At 43.0% G+C, this 15131-nt stretch overlaps 1 protein-coding gene across 1 annotated transcript in view; it reads right to left on the bottom strand.

The window, feature by feature from the left end:
- The window catches only part of ZDHHC15 (zDHHC palmitoyltransferase 15), a 158859-nt gene that overhangs the window by 24206 nt on the left and 119522 nt on the right, over nucleotides 1-15131 (bottom strand). The window lies entirely within an intron of this gene.

Below are 15131 nucleotides of genomic sequence, written 5' to 3'. Positions count from 1 at the left end.
AGGCGCGGCGCGAGCGCGCACCTCCCGCTGCGTGTGGAGAGCCCCTGCTGTAGCAGAAGTCCGGGGGCAGCCGGGAGGGGTCGGGCAGCTCCAGCCCCACCAGGTTTCGCGAGCGCTCCGCGGCGGGAAGGCTCCCTCCCCCCGCGCCGGCAGCGCCGTCTTACGGCCGTACGATTTAAAAAGGTCTTTGGGGCGCCAAGGCAGCGCCTGGGGTGTCTCAGAGCATCTTTCGCCCCCAGGGTCCCGGGGCGGTTCCTCGTACCACCCACGGCGCGTGCAGGGCCTCCTCGGGCACCTTCACGCGCGGGTCGGCGCGTACAAAGCGAGAAAGCYGCCGCCAACGGGCAGCGCTGCAACCCTTGAAAAGCGGGCGGACGTTTTCAGCTAATACCTCTGCAATAACGTTAAGAGTAGGGGGTTTACTTTTATTTTTATTTTATTTTATTTTATTTTTGTCCAACAGCCAGTTTTCCTGTGTGCTCTAAGAGCTGCATGGATTGTTTTCAAAGTTATTTTGTTTCATGGGGTTCCAGGGGAGACTTAGTCATATAAACATGAGCTCATCTGAAGTAAGAGATTCCCAAGCACAGCTTTTTAAAACAAAAATAACCGTGCAACCYTGAAACCTTGCAACTCTTACTGTATAGTTTCTGTACTTGTGGTTCAAAYGATACCGCCCAGCTGAAATCGCCAACCGGAGTTACGTTTAACTGGTGTAAGGCACCTTGCACCTTCTCAGCAATCAGCACTACAATTGCCACTCAAAATAAAAATTGAATCTGAAGTTGAGCTTCAGCCAGTTTTACAAAGTAGAGAAAGTCTTCTCTGGATGTGCAGCATGACTGGGGTCTGTAGCAACTACAACCGTTACCAGTAGCCTGACATAATAAGAAAGAGGKTTAGGAAGACCCGCGGTTCTCCTATGTAATAGCTATATATTAAAGTTCGATCCTGAGCAGTTTCCTGATAAGACATGTCATGCACAGCTGTTTAAACAAAGTAGCAAACTTCTGCCGAGTTTAAAGAGCTGAGATTTCAGAGCACGCGTAGCCACACTATTCAAACTACTGTCAAAGAATGCAGCACTAACTAAAGAAGGAAGACACAAATTCAAGTAAGCAGCAGCTTTAGAGTAATTAAAGTAAGCCTCATGATACTCAGCTCTTTCTTGAAAAACAACTTCAGTGCACACCACAAGCATACAGTGCTTGTCGGCAACTAACACACTAAACTTAACCAGAGCAGTGGGCTTGGGATCAAGAATGCTGCATCCCAGCTCCTGCAGAATCATTCAGTGAAGCTTTTTCAGAAAAAATCACATGAAACAGCAGATTACAGAGAAGGAGAGAGAGCTGCCCTAGAGACAGGCTGCACAGAGCTTTGTAACTACTAATTAAAATCTTGGCAGTCAWCCAAATGTCAGTGCGTAGTTCTTGCAGCGTGAATGGCAGCTTGCACACGTTAAGGAAGGCAGTGGCTGCACCCTGCTGTAGCTGGAGGCTCGTGGCAGCCTTCAGGGTTAGTTGCAAACAGGCCAGAATTCAGCAATTTGGTCTGAAACTGGCAGAGTTTGGTATATGCTACAAATGGTTTGATGGCTGTGATCAAAGAGCATGTTTATACCAAAGTGAAGAACTATGAACAYATTAAGGTGTCTTATTAATTTATAAATTATTAAGATATTTAACATCAAGAATTCTTAAGACATAATCACAAACAAGGTCTAGAATTATGCAAAACTATAAAACTGAATTTTGCTTGCACTTACAACATTTGCAGCTAATACATTTGCCAAATTTATTTGCCTTTGCTCTATTTATGTATTAATAAAAATGGATATTGTATCTGAGTTTCTTATGGTGATGATTTACTTTTTATGAAACCCTGGGTTTAAGGAAATGTTGCCTACACTATGACACTATGATAATATAATGTTTTGTTTGCTTTCTCTGATTTCCTATGCTGTCGTATCAGAAAGTTCAAAGGACTAAAGGGCCAAAGAATCAGGATTAGGGAATACTTCTAAAAAGAAAAATTAAACGCAGCTGATCCATCTCCAGACTTCAAAAGACATCCTATTTTTTTGACTGGTGATTTCTCAGAGACTCACATTTTATATAAGCTTTCCCTTCCCTTCCCCATTTACCAGCTAAGTAGTGGGAGACGGTGAAAGTACCATGAGAGCATCAACAAACTGTGTTTTTGCTACATTCTACCAGAGCTCTCTACTGCAAGTCATGAGGTGTCACATTTGCACATTCTACGCTGGAGAGAGTCCAGCGCAGGGCTACGAGGATGAYCAGAGGGCTGGAGCACCTGCCCTACGAGGAAGAGCTGCGAGAGCTGGGCCTCTTCAGCCTGGGGAAGAGAAGMCTGAGGGGGGATCTGATCAGTGTGTACAAGCACCTGAAGGGAGGGTGTCAAGGGGATGGAGACAAACTCTTCTCAGTTGACCCATGTGACAGGACAAGAGGCAACGGGCAGAAATTGAASCACAGGAAGTTCYGCCTGAACAYRAGGGGRAATTTCTTCACTGAGAGAGTGACAGAGCACTGGCACAGGTTGCCCAGAGAGGTTGTGGAGTCTCCTTCCCTGGAGATATTCAAAGCCCGCCTGGATGCAACCCTGTCTAACATGCTCTAGGTGACCCTGCTGAGCAGGGAGGTTGGACTAGATGATCTCCAGAGGTTCCTTCCAACCTTACTGATTCTATGATTCTATGATTAAAGCCCTCTTCCCTCAGAAATCTCAGGAAAGCCTATATATATATATTTTGCCATTGTTGTTATTTTCAGCAGCACATTGCAGCTCTGTATTGTGACTACTACATTTTACATGAGCTKCTTCTGCTTGCATACAGTGACCCTATGATACATCTATTCACGTAATGTAGATAACAATGCTGTGATACTGTCTTGCAGTGGATAAGTAAATGAAGGAAACTGGGCAAGTACTCATTTGATAAAAGAGCTCTACCGAAGTTAGTAGACCTGTATTRGTACCTGCCAGTTTAAGATATCTGTTGACAGCTGTGGGACAAAAGTTAGATTTGGACAATTATTGTATCACTAATATTAAAAGCAAAGTAGAAAGCAGATTGATCCTTTCTCTGCCACAGGTTTCACAACTTTCTTTGTCCTGTACCATCGTATCTGTCAGCCTTTGACTACAAATTGCAGCAAGGTGTCAGCGCTTTTGGGTCATCATCTTCCTGCGAGTTCAGGTTTCTCAGTCGTCCCTGCCCCGACTTGAGAGGTTCATCATAACTTCACKTAGAAATACAGGCAGAGCGTATGGAGTGCGTAGCGGTGTCTGTCAGCACAGATTGCAAGTAAAGCTGTTTAAGATATTAAAAAGCTTTTAGTTGCTACCAAGTGAAAAAAGTGGCCACTTGCCCGAAAATTTGTCTTATGTTGCTACAAAGGCAGTCATCTTGTTTATAAGGCTATAAGGAACGGACTGCGAACAAGTGCCCTGCATTAGACCATTAGAGGGTGCTGGAGTCCACATAATAATAATCATCATTAAAATCCATCCAGTTCATTAGTCCATTATTCTCCACAGGGACAGGACATCGACCTCTACAAATCACAGTGGTAGTAACTATATCAAGATAAATCATTGGGGAGGAAAAGTCATAATCTTGTTTTGTTGCCTTTATAGCCTTGCCCAAATATTGTTTGAAWTATTTTCCTTGATATTATTCTCTCCATATATTCCAGAGTTGCTGAAAACCTGATCAAATGCACTCATGCAGGCAAAAAGTCACATGAAATACCATAAATGTGACATTTCCTGTTTTCCGAGTTCTTCATTTTGCATCCTGCATACCATCTTTTAAATAAGAGTTTATACATACTATTCTGTATGTTTTAAAGGCAAAACATAAAAACAATTTTCATTCTATATAGCTACAATAACACTGTCTTCCCCATCCTTCCTCTCCTGCCACAAGCAATTATCAAGTGAACCCTGAACTTTTATCCTGGACATTTACTGTTTGACACATAACTAACTACATTAGTTGGCAGTAACATAAGTCTAATGGATTCAACTTACTCTGCTGCAAAGAAGAGGGGGACCTTCCTCACGTAGTGCCCTTAGAGAAGAACAAAATAGGTAGGGAGAGAAACTTCCATCCAGGGAAGGGATTCTAYAATGTCTTCAATCTCTGTATCTTTTCAGCAAACCTCGTCCTACATAGCAACCTCAAAGGAGAGGATGGGATGGGATGGGATGAGAAGCTGTGGACAAACACCAGGTTTCAGAGGAAAGACAGGTCCCACAGTGGTTAGAGCAAGTCCAAGCACTGAATGTGCTGGTGCTTCTTTGGCTTTACGCAAACCTCAGTCTTCAAAGTTTGCATGAATGCAATAGTTTTGGCACGCAGTTTCACAAGGGGAGTGTTAATGAGAGAAAGTGTTGCTTTTCAGTGGTTTAAATCAGCTAAGTTTCAGTTCCTAAAACAAAATAGAGGTGTTTCCCAAGCTAAGTGGCTTCACCTATTCAGAGCCCTCCCTGCTGCAAATAGTGAAGATACTCAGAAGGTTTCAAAGGAGAATTGGATGGTCTTTTATAGTGTGTTGGCCTTTCCAGGTATAACGATCCTGACTAGCAACCCCGCACACGTGAGCCCAGTTCTGTGCTCAGACATGCAGACAGAAGTCCTTCTGTATGCCTTGGGAACAGCATCATCAGATCTCTGATAGAAGTATGACCTTTTTGGTCCTTGATTCTTATATTGATCCAGTTCTTACTTCATTTCCTTTTAAAGTAATTTACTGTAAAGCTTTGAATCCTCTGACTATGAGGAAGCTTCTGCAAAACGGAGTCTTTTTAACACAAGATAAAATTCAGTGGCATCTTTCAGGAATGAGATATAGGCAATTATGTGATTCTTTGGAGGTTCATTTTAAACTAGAGAAAAATTCGTCAGGTAGGTAGTCAGCTCAGCAATGCATGGAAGAGAATAACATTTTTGTAAACTCACTAGATCTTACAAAATCTACACGGATCTGATGGACATGATTTCAGAGCGGAACAGCAATACTGGGTGTAGGGGCACCGTATGCCATGTGTAATTTTTTAATTTCCTGGTGGCAGCAATTCTTACAGGTGCAGTAGCAGGTTTGTTTATTTTTTGTTCTTCATCAGACCTTTTATTAACATTTTGTTAGATCTCTTGAGTGCACCTGGTTTGTTAGTGACTGAGTATAATGGCATCTTTGCCCTGGGCTCTTGGAGGCTGTGCATATGGATGGGGAACGCAACAGATAATATGGATGCAAATTTCAACTCAGTAGTTTTATCCCTGAGGCAGTTCAAGAAGGACAAATCTCAAGGAAAGAGGGAGAACAGCATGAGTGTGCTTTTAGTTCCTACYGAAGACACAGACTTGAATATGCTGTTTGCGGGGCTTGCAGTACTTTCCTTTACCTAAATACAGAGGAAAGCGGAGGAAAGATGCATGGAGTTAAATTTGACCCACAAATGTGATGATCCTGTCATATATGCAACATGKTTATCTTAGACATCAAACTCAAATACTAGTGAAAAGTAGCATCCTATCTGATCCCTAGGAGGATGAGAGAAGTTACCAAAATAAATGCATGCCATGACTTCTTGGTGAAAAAAATGGGGTGAAGCAAGTTAGAGAAGAAAAATAATTCAGTTAAGAATGGCAAAGAATAAAATAACAGAAAACTGATTTGGGGTCCTGATGGAAGTTCAAGTAGGGAAACACAGTATCTTAGGGTTGTGCTTGTGTGAGAAGGAAAACCAAGAGGCGCTCACAGGGGTACATTGGGGTGGAGGTAAGGCAGCACCTAGGAGCCCTCTTTCGCAGATGTGCTCAAGATATGTAAGAGAGCTTCTTCTTTCTGCATGTACAGCAAGAGCCCTGGGGTGTTAACCTGATGCATGCATGAGTCCTCTTCCACAGCAGGTCCTGGGGCCTAAGCAGAGACCACTGAACTCATTCCAGATAGGTCAATAAAGAGGCATGAGAAGGCAATGACTTATATTAAGTTCATCAAGAGTGTAGTCAAATAAGTGAGTGGGAGGTGAAAGTTTAGCTACTTTTATTGCCAGTGTTCATATTCCCCCCCAAAGACAACACATTTTTAAAATGTCAAGGCACATTTTTTGTAACTCCCTGTTTTAAAGTCCAGTCTCAAACAGAGGTTGGGTCTCTGTTAGTCATCTTTATTGCGTGGTTAGCCCTTGACTGTGACTGTACTCTCAGTGAGAGAGATGTTTTCTTGCCAAAGTTCAGTCTGTAGACATCTTTTTATTTCTTTGTTGTTGCTGCTGGTGTCATAATTCCTCTTTCCTATTGCTCCTGTATACAAAACATAAATCTGTTTCAGCCAGGAGTACCTGTACTCTTCTGATGAAACCTTAGTCCAAGCGTAGCTCATCAAGAGCCCTATACTGTCTATATATATTCTTCAAGCACAGCCAGTGCTTGAAGAAGAGCCTGTCACTTGTACAGAATCAAGAAGTTCATGCTGATATTCTACAGAAAGATTTCATGTGACCATAGCAGCAAYTGGTAATCTGCCTCTGAAAGTAAAACACCAGCCAAAAGATTTATCAGATTTTGCACTTCCTAAGAAAGACAGTGCTCTTGAGCTGTAGCATACTCTCCAAGATAACTGCCTCACATCTTCTGCAGCGTTCACATACATTACAAACGCCAGTGCTTTACAGTCCTCTCAAATATACTGCTACCTCCTCAACAAATCGTCATGAGAGGCTTTGCAAAAAAAATGAGCTTCATTTGTCGGATTTTTTTAAAATCATCAGTACAATTGTTACTGATCTGATTCCCCTCCCCCCCATTACTGCATACCCATCTCCTGGAGGATGCTCTGCTCCAGCCTCATTTCCATCTGATGTTTCTTCCATACCTATGTCAGTCTGGTAATTGGTTTGAAGATAGAATTAATTAAATTGGATTTCTAGAGTGAATTCCATAATAGCCATGATAGGAAGTCTCATATTTGTAATCAGCTATGTAAYTGTTGCTAGGATACTAGAATTGTTTGGGTTTGGGGGAAAAAAAAATCTCCTAAAGTACTTGCCTTTTAAAACTACAAATCCAAGATATGCAGAAGTTCAGCTGCTCCTAGGAGCAACTTTTTGGTGCTGTCATATATGTCATATATTAGCTCTTGACTAAGAAAATATATGAAAAAAACTACAAGCATTTAATAATATATCTATCAGATCATTTATCAAACAAAATGTGATATTGCTACTGGATATTCATTGCCATGATCTGTGTTTTTGCTGTTAGTCCATCTATGATCTGCATAAACACAGAAAGCAACCAAGTGTTGCAGACATGCAGAAGACAATAAACACCCATTAAGTAGTTTAGATGTAGCTTGTATATCTGACAGTAACAGACCATCCCCTACAGTATGTTATAAAAATGCCTAACACGGAGTTCTGTAAGCCTCAGTGATGAAACTTTTACCATCTTAATTAGAAACTAGAAAGGAACAAATTTCTGTTTCTACCCTTAGGATCTTTTTCTTAATTTCCTGCCTGTAGCCCCATAGAAGATACTAAATCATTCTACTCCCTCTCTAGAGCACCATTTCAATTACTTTTAGAAGTTTTTTCATCCTTAACTGTCATTTATCCATGTTGTAATTATTTAATACTTTTTTAAAGTCCATCTTGAGCTTTTCCCTACAGTTTTTCCTTTCATGATGTTGAACCACCTCAGCAGTGACAGATATATTCCAGCATAATTGCGATACATCTGGGGAGTCGTTAGCTACAGCTAATAACCTAGAGACATGTCTTCCCACCTGTCCTTACCAGGCTCCTTCAATTACCTTCATTGCTCTTTGCTTTTTTTTCCCCCACATAGCATTCTAAAATTATTCACTTTATTATCCTTTAAAGATAACGTCCACTTTCTTCGTTATTATTTTGCCTTCAGTTCCTGTGTACGTTTCATTCACCTTCATTATCTAATACAGACTTGGAGGTAGAGAAGCTAGAGCTATAATTGATGAAATGTAATCAAAGCCCTCAGAAGCAAAGACAACGTTATCCACAGGGATTAATTCCTAAACTTACTTTCTACCTCCAAAAAGTGGTGAAAGTCTGGTTGCACTGAAGCTGATCTCCAAACTCATGCTGAGATACAACTGAGTCCTGCTGCCGCCTTGTAAAAAGCAATGTCACTGATCAATGTTCCCTTCATACAGTCACGGATTGCTACATAGATACACTTCATATAAGACTAGGTCACTCTTTAAAAATTCCTACGAGTGTCACCTTTAGTCTCCAACGTACACAAGGCTAGTATAGTGATCGCAACCRGTCCAGCCTGCCTTTGACGGTCCAAGTCCATTTTCTCTTGCTTCATACAAGCTTCAGCTAGTCTAGGTTCTGACTGCTAGAAATGTAATGGATGTTGTGAATTATAGCTGATGACCCCAAGAAAAATGCAATTTATCGTCAATCCTCCATCAGTGTCTGTGGGAAAAACAAAATAATTTTCTTGAAATGCTGTGTGAAAAACAAGTTTTGGCCCAAAATTTTCAGAGCATAATATAATCACTAGATTCACTCTCCTCTTGTAATGCCGATGAGCCCCAAGAGTACTCATAAATATTGGCAGACTAAAGTAGGCAGGATTTTGCCAATTTTTTTCCTGCTAAATTGTAGTTAGTGTTTTTAACATAGTGATACATAACAACGCCCTTAATGCTATTCCTTGGAACTTCTTCCTGAAATTCCATTCAACTCCCTTAGATGCTAGGACACGTAGATCAGCTAACAGTATCACTGCCAAAAATTGTCAATGAATTTGCTGATAGACCCCAAGAAGGGGGTCTGAGCTTCAAGCAATTGCATTTCAACTGTGGCAGGAGGAATAAAACTGATTTTTGTACTTCCAAGTTTTACTTACTTTTGTTTCATGTAGATCAGTAAGACTTTTCTTTAGCACRAATGGCCTGATTTCAGTTTTAATCATTCATTTCTTAAAACCGAAAACAATACAAAGTTAAGAGTAGTGTACAAGGTACTCTATTTCTGAAAGTCTTAAAAAAAACAGGTTCTACATCTACACAAGCTCTTTTCATACTGAGATGAATGTGGGAGAAGACAGCTAACACACACTGGAGGCAAATCCTACTTAGACTTCACATGAAGCTAAGAGCTTGTTGCTTTTCTTTCAATAATTAGTTCATATTCAGTTAATCATTATGTTGCCAGAGTTCTAAAAAAATCCTTTCAGCTCAATTAGTATTTGTCTCTCAACGCAGGCACCCTCTAGATAAACTCTCTCTCATTATTTCAACCAAAGCCTTATGGATGAAGATATGAAATGAAAGTGGGTACATATAGTTCATTTGCCACCATGGTTATACTACTTAAACTTCCGGTCTGCTGTTGTCATAGTAATGCAGTTTGATTTGTTTTCTGCAGTTTTTGCCAATGGAAGGTCTGCTTCTTTACAATTTCTACTAGGACAACCACATGTTTAGGAATACTTGCAGAGAACTGTATGCAGTCTGTGGCTGTATTGCATCAGGGCTGACAGATACATTAGTGCCTTGAATGTAATAAAGTTTGTCAGATGCTAAAACACTACAGAAACATCAGAATGAATCTAAGCACCAAACACAGACCTGCCTGGATCCTTAGCATGTTGCATCAGAAGTTGCACATTTAAAGTATCAGACTTACTATGGTTGCTATTTCGTTCAGGATAACAGCCTAGCCCACACATGGGATATTATCCTGTTTTTCAACCTTCTCGTTTGGTTGAAGCTATTTCTCCTAACAAAACCTTTTCATCCCATATTGAAACCATGGTTATTGTGGCCTTCTGAACCGCTAATGAAATGTGGCTGTGGGAATCCTCAAGACCAGTAAGTTTGAATCTTGAAAGATATTTGTGTTTATGTAGCAGAAATATGAGAAAGTATATTTTGACTAATGGTATCACCCTAGAGAGGGACATACTTGTTATAAATATGTTCCATTGCAATTGCTGGAAATCTAACAAAATTGCCATAAACAGGACTTACATCAATGTTTCTGCTTGACCTTTCTGGGAGAATAAAAGTACCTTCTGGGAACACAAAACAAATGAATTCTTTGGAAACAAAATGAGCAGCACAGCCCTTCCTTTTTATAAAAAGGAGCCACGATATAGCTGCTGCTGCTTAGTAACAGTTCCTCAAAATGATTCATAAAAGTGCCAGATGTAAAGGTGTGCACGTGTGTTTCTTAACTCCAGGCTCTGATGCAAAACTCAGAAACACTCATGCTGTGGGTACGAGCATTTGAGATTTCAGATGAATAGCATTTGCAAAATGAAAACCATATCCTCCTAGACATGGCTAAGCTATGCAATCAAGTCCCTTGACATTCTTATTTCTGCCAGTTTGACGGGTTGTTGGAACCGCAATAGCTGTTGCGTACCATTACCTGCTGCTTCCCTGCAACAGCCAGATTGCGCCTTTGATAGCCCTCTTCTACATTTTCCCCTTACGAGAAAGATACCTTGCCCAGCATAGAAAACCTGCTTGAGTAGCTTGATGAAAAAATGCAATTACTGAGAACATGGTTAACCCACAAAAATACTATCAGCACCACTGAAGCTGAGTACTTTTAACAGGACCAGAAGGCCTGACTCCTATTAAGGAGTCCTATTACACAAGTAATACTAAGTGCTTCTGCCAATAATTAAACATTATAGTTATATGTAAATGCAGAACTCAATTAGCAGAGAGAAAATTGCATTTTCTTCCTCATCCATTATTCTAAGTAAGTGACCCATTAGTTTGGATTAATTATCATAATCCCAATCAAAGCATTTTATAAAATCTTATGTGGGTAGCCAGAAGACAACAGAAGTGCCACTAAAGCCCATTTCTTAAAACGTTCCTAGCAGGAGATGCAGTATGCACGCATAAGGAATACCATTAGCCTAACGGTAAAATGTGACAAAGCCTATACAAACATCTCTGCATTTCTTCATCTCTCACAGCCCGCGACTGCTGAAGCAGTTTGATTCCTTATCCARCTCCTCAAATTGCTAAAGCAAGAAACGCAAATACCTCACTGCAACTCACTTCTTCATACAGTTTCTTTTAAAGAGAGGAAATCATTTAAAGCCAGTTAGAATTTCTGATGCATTTGTTACCCACCAATTGCTGGGGAAAAAAAAAATCGTTTTGCCAAGCTCGCAAAGGCGAAGGGAGCAATTCCTCCCCCCCCCCCACTCCCGAGGCACCGGGGAGCAGCACCCCGCTTTGGCAAGGCAGGTGTAAAACCAGCCAGGCACCCTGCCAGCACAGGCACAGCACCAGGACACTTCTGAACTGGCTCTTCTTCTTTTGTGGCCTCTGCCAGCTGGCTGCCGTCACCGTGGCAGAGCAGAGCCGGAGCCCCCGGGCTGAACCCTCTCTAACGGCCAGGCGGGATCCAAGGGCTGCCTCTCACCCGCGCGGGTCGAGCATCTCATCTTTCAGAAAAAGTCGTGGCCTAGAGAGCGTGGCTTGCACAGCAGCACTCAGACAACACTTAGCAAATACACCATGTTGAGATTTTCAAAAGACACCAGTAGATAGAGTTATTCCTGCTCACCTCATGCTACAGTTCTCTCCTGCCCCTCTCTCTCCCCGCATCCACATATGTTAAAACTAAGTGGGTCTTAACAGATTCGTAAGTGGGATATACCCAAGTGTTTCCAATTTACCCTCAGTGAACTTGAATGAAAAACATTTGAAAATGAAATTCTGGGTGAAATCTTACAGCATCACTAGAGCATATGGAGCTAATTTCAAATAGCACTTTGATAATGTCATGATCTGTTAGAAAGTGTTCACCTAATACTGAAGATATTATAAACTCAGTTGCCTCAGTATATGTTCATCTTATGATCCATAAGAAAGCTATTTAGTGGGTTGTGAAATCTGAACTTTGGCCAGAGCTAATTTAGGACRATTGTTACACCGTGGATGGTGCAGCTTGTTTCTTCTGCGACTGTCATATCACTCAACTGTTCACAGCTAGTAAATTCACRTCTAATAAGCTGCAAAAGTTATCAGATGAAACCCAGCCTATTGTAATCCCCACCTGAAGTAAATAAGTGATGAAAAATTAGTTCCAGCACCCATAACAAATATTTTTGCAAACAGCATCACATGAAGGAATTGGCTTTATTAACAACCAGCTTATTCACACAATGGAGAAAACGCAGGATCTCTTCTATCACCACAGGCCACAGCGTTTCTCAACTGCTTAGCAGGAAAGATAACAACCTAACTGTAAACACCACCACATATAGACCGCATCTCCTGGCAGGCACGGGACTGGGAACACAGTGGCAGAAGTATGTTAAAGCGGAAGGTATTTGCAGCATGTGAAATGCAAGCAAAAAGGCACTGAAAAGCCTTGTTGCAGGGCTGCTGTAACATGTATCGACAACATGGAGAAGGTCATGTTCACCAGCCGAGACCAACCACTCGTGGGCAAGGATTTAAGGCTGAAGAGAGGAGTGAGTTTCCACCCCACTTCYTGCCTGCTTCTGGAGGCAATGAGGTCCAACGATTCCTCCTGTGCCTCCAATTAACTTGCAGCTCTTTTAAACTGGAATGGGCACCAGCATCTCCAAAAGGGCTGTTCCAGCAGCCAGGGCAAATGAAAACGCAGGCACAAACTTGTGCTTGTGCGGGGCCACTGGGGGAAGGCGGGGCGGGAAGCCAGCCGTGCCAGATTCATGCTCCTCAGAAGTTCCTCAATTTGAAGGCAATTCTTAACAGCTCTTGACCTCATGTAAAATAGAGGGAGAAGGGGTCTAAAAAGCTTTGGATTCCCCCTGGAACAGTAGGTCTTTGGGGTCTGTGTTTGCAGAGGCACCGCTTCCAGTCTGGGGCAGCTCTTGGAAATGCACTCCCTTTGCTCTTGCGTGGACAAACTTGTGCTGTCTTGAGAGACAGCTGGAGCAAGGGCTAGGAAAGGTGTTTCAAGACYGAGCCCTAAGAGAACGTATCAGTGTAGAACCCTATACTGAGGATGTGCCCCATACATCTGAGAAGGTAGGTATTTTGATCAGTTGGGGTGGATTTTCTTCTTTTCCCTTCTTTTTCCCTTAAGCTGCAGGAATGCTTCTCCCAAACCGCCCAGAGGTTTCTCAGGTGCGACCGGGAATACTTTACAGCAACCCCCCTTCTTTTCCTCACTGCTCCTCTCCTCCAGCAGCAAGTCCTCAGCCTCCAAAGCCTGTCCTCTTTTCTTGCCAAAGAAAAGGAATGACAAAAGCATCCAAAGGAAAACAGAGAAATCCCAAGCCCCATGTGTGACACAAAGAAAACAATTCACATGATCTTTATTTTTATAACCCTCGTCCTCCTCTCACCCCCATGCCTGTTGTTATCACTCAGCGTGTTATTGTTATTACTTCAAATTTGTTTTTAAAAGTGCCTATCCAGCACTGGAGGTGCTTGAACACACACTGAAAATATACAAAACATATGTCTAACTTAGCCCGTATGGTCCCTGGGGCAGGGCTGCTATCCTCCGTAGTGCACTCAGCACGCTTACGGCATGAACAAATTATAAATAAAAATAATAAAGAATAACTGGTGCCTATTTATCTGTTTGGTCTATGAAACCGATCTGTCGATGACCCCGAAAACKCTCGGTGACACACAGTGTGGCTGAGTTCAAACCGAGCTGCTCTTTCCGTTCTTTTTCTTTTTTTTTCCCAAACAGCTTGAGTCAAAATCCCAGGGTAGGTGACACGGAGCGACCCTCCCGCTTTTGATGTGAACGGGAAAGGATTTGTCTTCTTATACCAAAGCGAGCCAGGAAGAGGAGGTGGGTGGCCACGAAAGGGAAAAGCTATGAAATTATCTCCATCGCTTTATAAGAAACAGCCACTCGCCGGGCGCTCGGGAGGGGGAAAACCTTGCGAAAAACGTGCTCGTGGGATTCCTCCGGAGGCCGGCGCGCGCGAGCCGAGCGCTCGCACCGAGGGAGGGCGCCGGGCGGGGGGAARCGCTTCGCTTAATTGAGAACACACTCGTTTGCCGGGTCCGGCGGCGGCGTTTGCGAAGGGCCCGCTCCGCCGCAGGCGTCGGGATGCGGGAGAGGGAGCTCCCGGCTCCCCCGGCCCGCTCGCCGCTGCCGCCGCGTTTCCTCCCGGCCCTGTCCTGCCTCCTCCCCTATYGCCGCCTCTAGTCTCCCGTCCGGAGCCGGAGCCCGCGAGCGGAGCCGGCCYGAGCCGCGGAAAGGGCAAAACCCACTGGCCAAAAAGGAGGCGACTTCCTGGCAGGTGCCTTCGGCTCAAGAGCTGAAACCCCCGGAGCAGGCGGGAACGAGCCTTTCCCAGGCAGCATCCCCAAACCCTCACGATTTATATAGGTCTCGTGAGCAAACCTGCAYCGCTATGGGCCACCTTAGGGGACTTGTGAATGTAAAACGACCCACTCCTGCTAATTATTTCATCTTCCAGCTTAACAGACAGGAAAATCAAAAGATGCAGCACTAAAACAAAAAATCTTTTAAAATCCTGATCGTTTTTCATTTACTGGGGCAGTGTTTCTGCCCTCTCAGGGGGCGCTCCGCCGGAGCGAAGGCAAGCCGTAGAAAGCGGCTCGGGGTCATCGGCGCCCTCGGCCGCGTCAGGCTCGCCCGTGACGGGAAGCGCTGGAAGTCTGGTCTGCCTGCGGCTGAGATCAAGAAGAGGCAGCTCTGCCCAACTCGGGCCACGTCACCTTTACCGAAACATCACTCCTCTACGCTAGAGGAGGCATCGCTCCTTTTAAAYGCCCTGGAAAAGGCCAACAGAGTACAAGCGGGGTAACATATGAGTTTATTGTCTCCAAGGTTATAATACTTCTAGCCCTAATCAATAAACTAACTGATCTGCATAAAAGCCATGAACTAGGCATTTTTTTTTAAGTGAGAAATAATTATGAGTCTGTAAGAACCCCTTACAGTCCTTGTGGCTAGGAATGGTTGAAGAAACTGAATTTATATATCAACCTCTAAACAATTCTGACTGAAATATTTGCTTTAATATTCATTGTTCCAAAATATTTGGATAATTTTGCCTGTTCTCCTTACACAAAGAAAGCTCTGTTTCC

Source organism: Rhea americana, unplaced genomic scaffold, assembly GCF_003343005.1.
Source record: "Rhea americana isolate MKP2758 unplaced genomic scaffold, rheAme1 scaffold_90, whole genome shotgun sequence".
NCBI classification, from domain to species: Eukaryota; Metazoa; Chordata; class Aves; order Rheiformes; family Rheidae; genus Rhea; species Rhea americana.
Note: the sequence above shows the minus strand (reverse complement) of the source record. Positions and strands in the feature narration are given on the sequence as shown.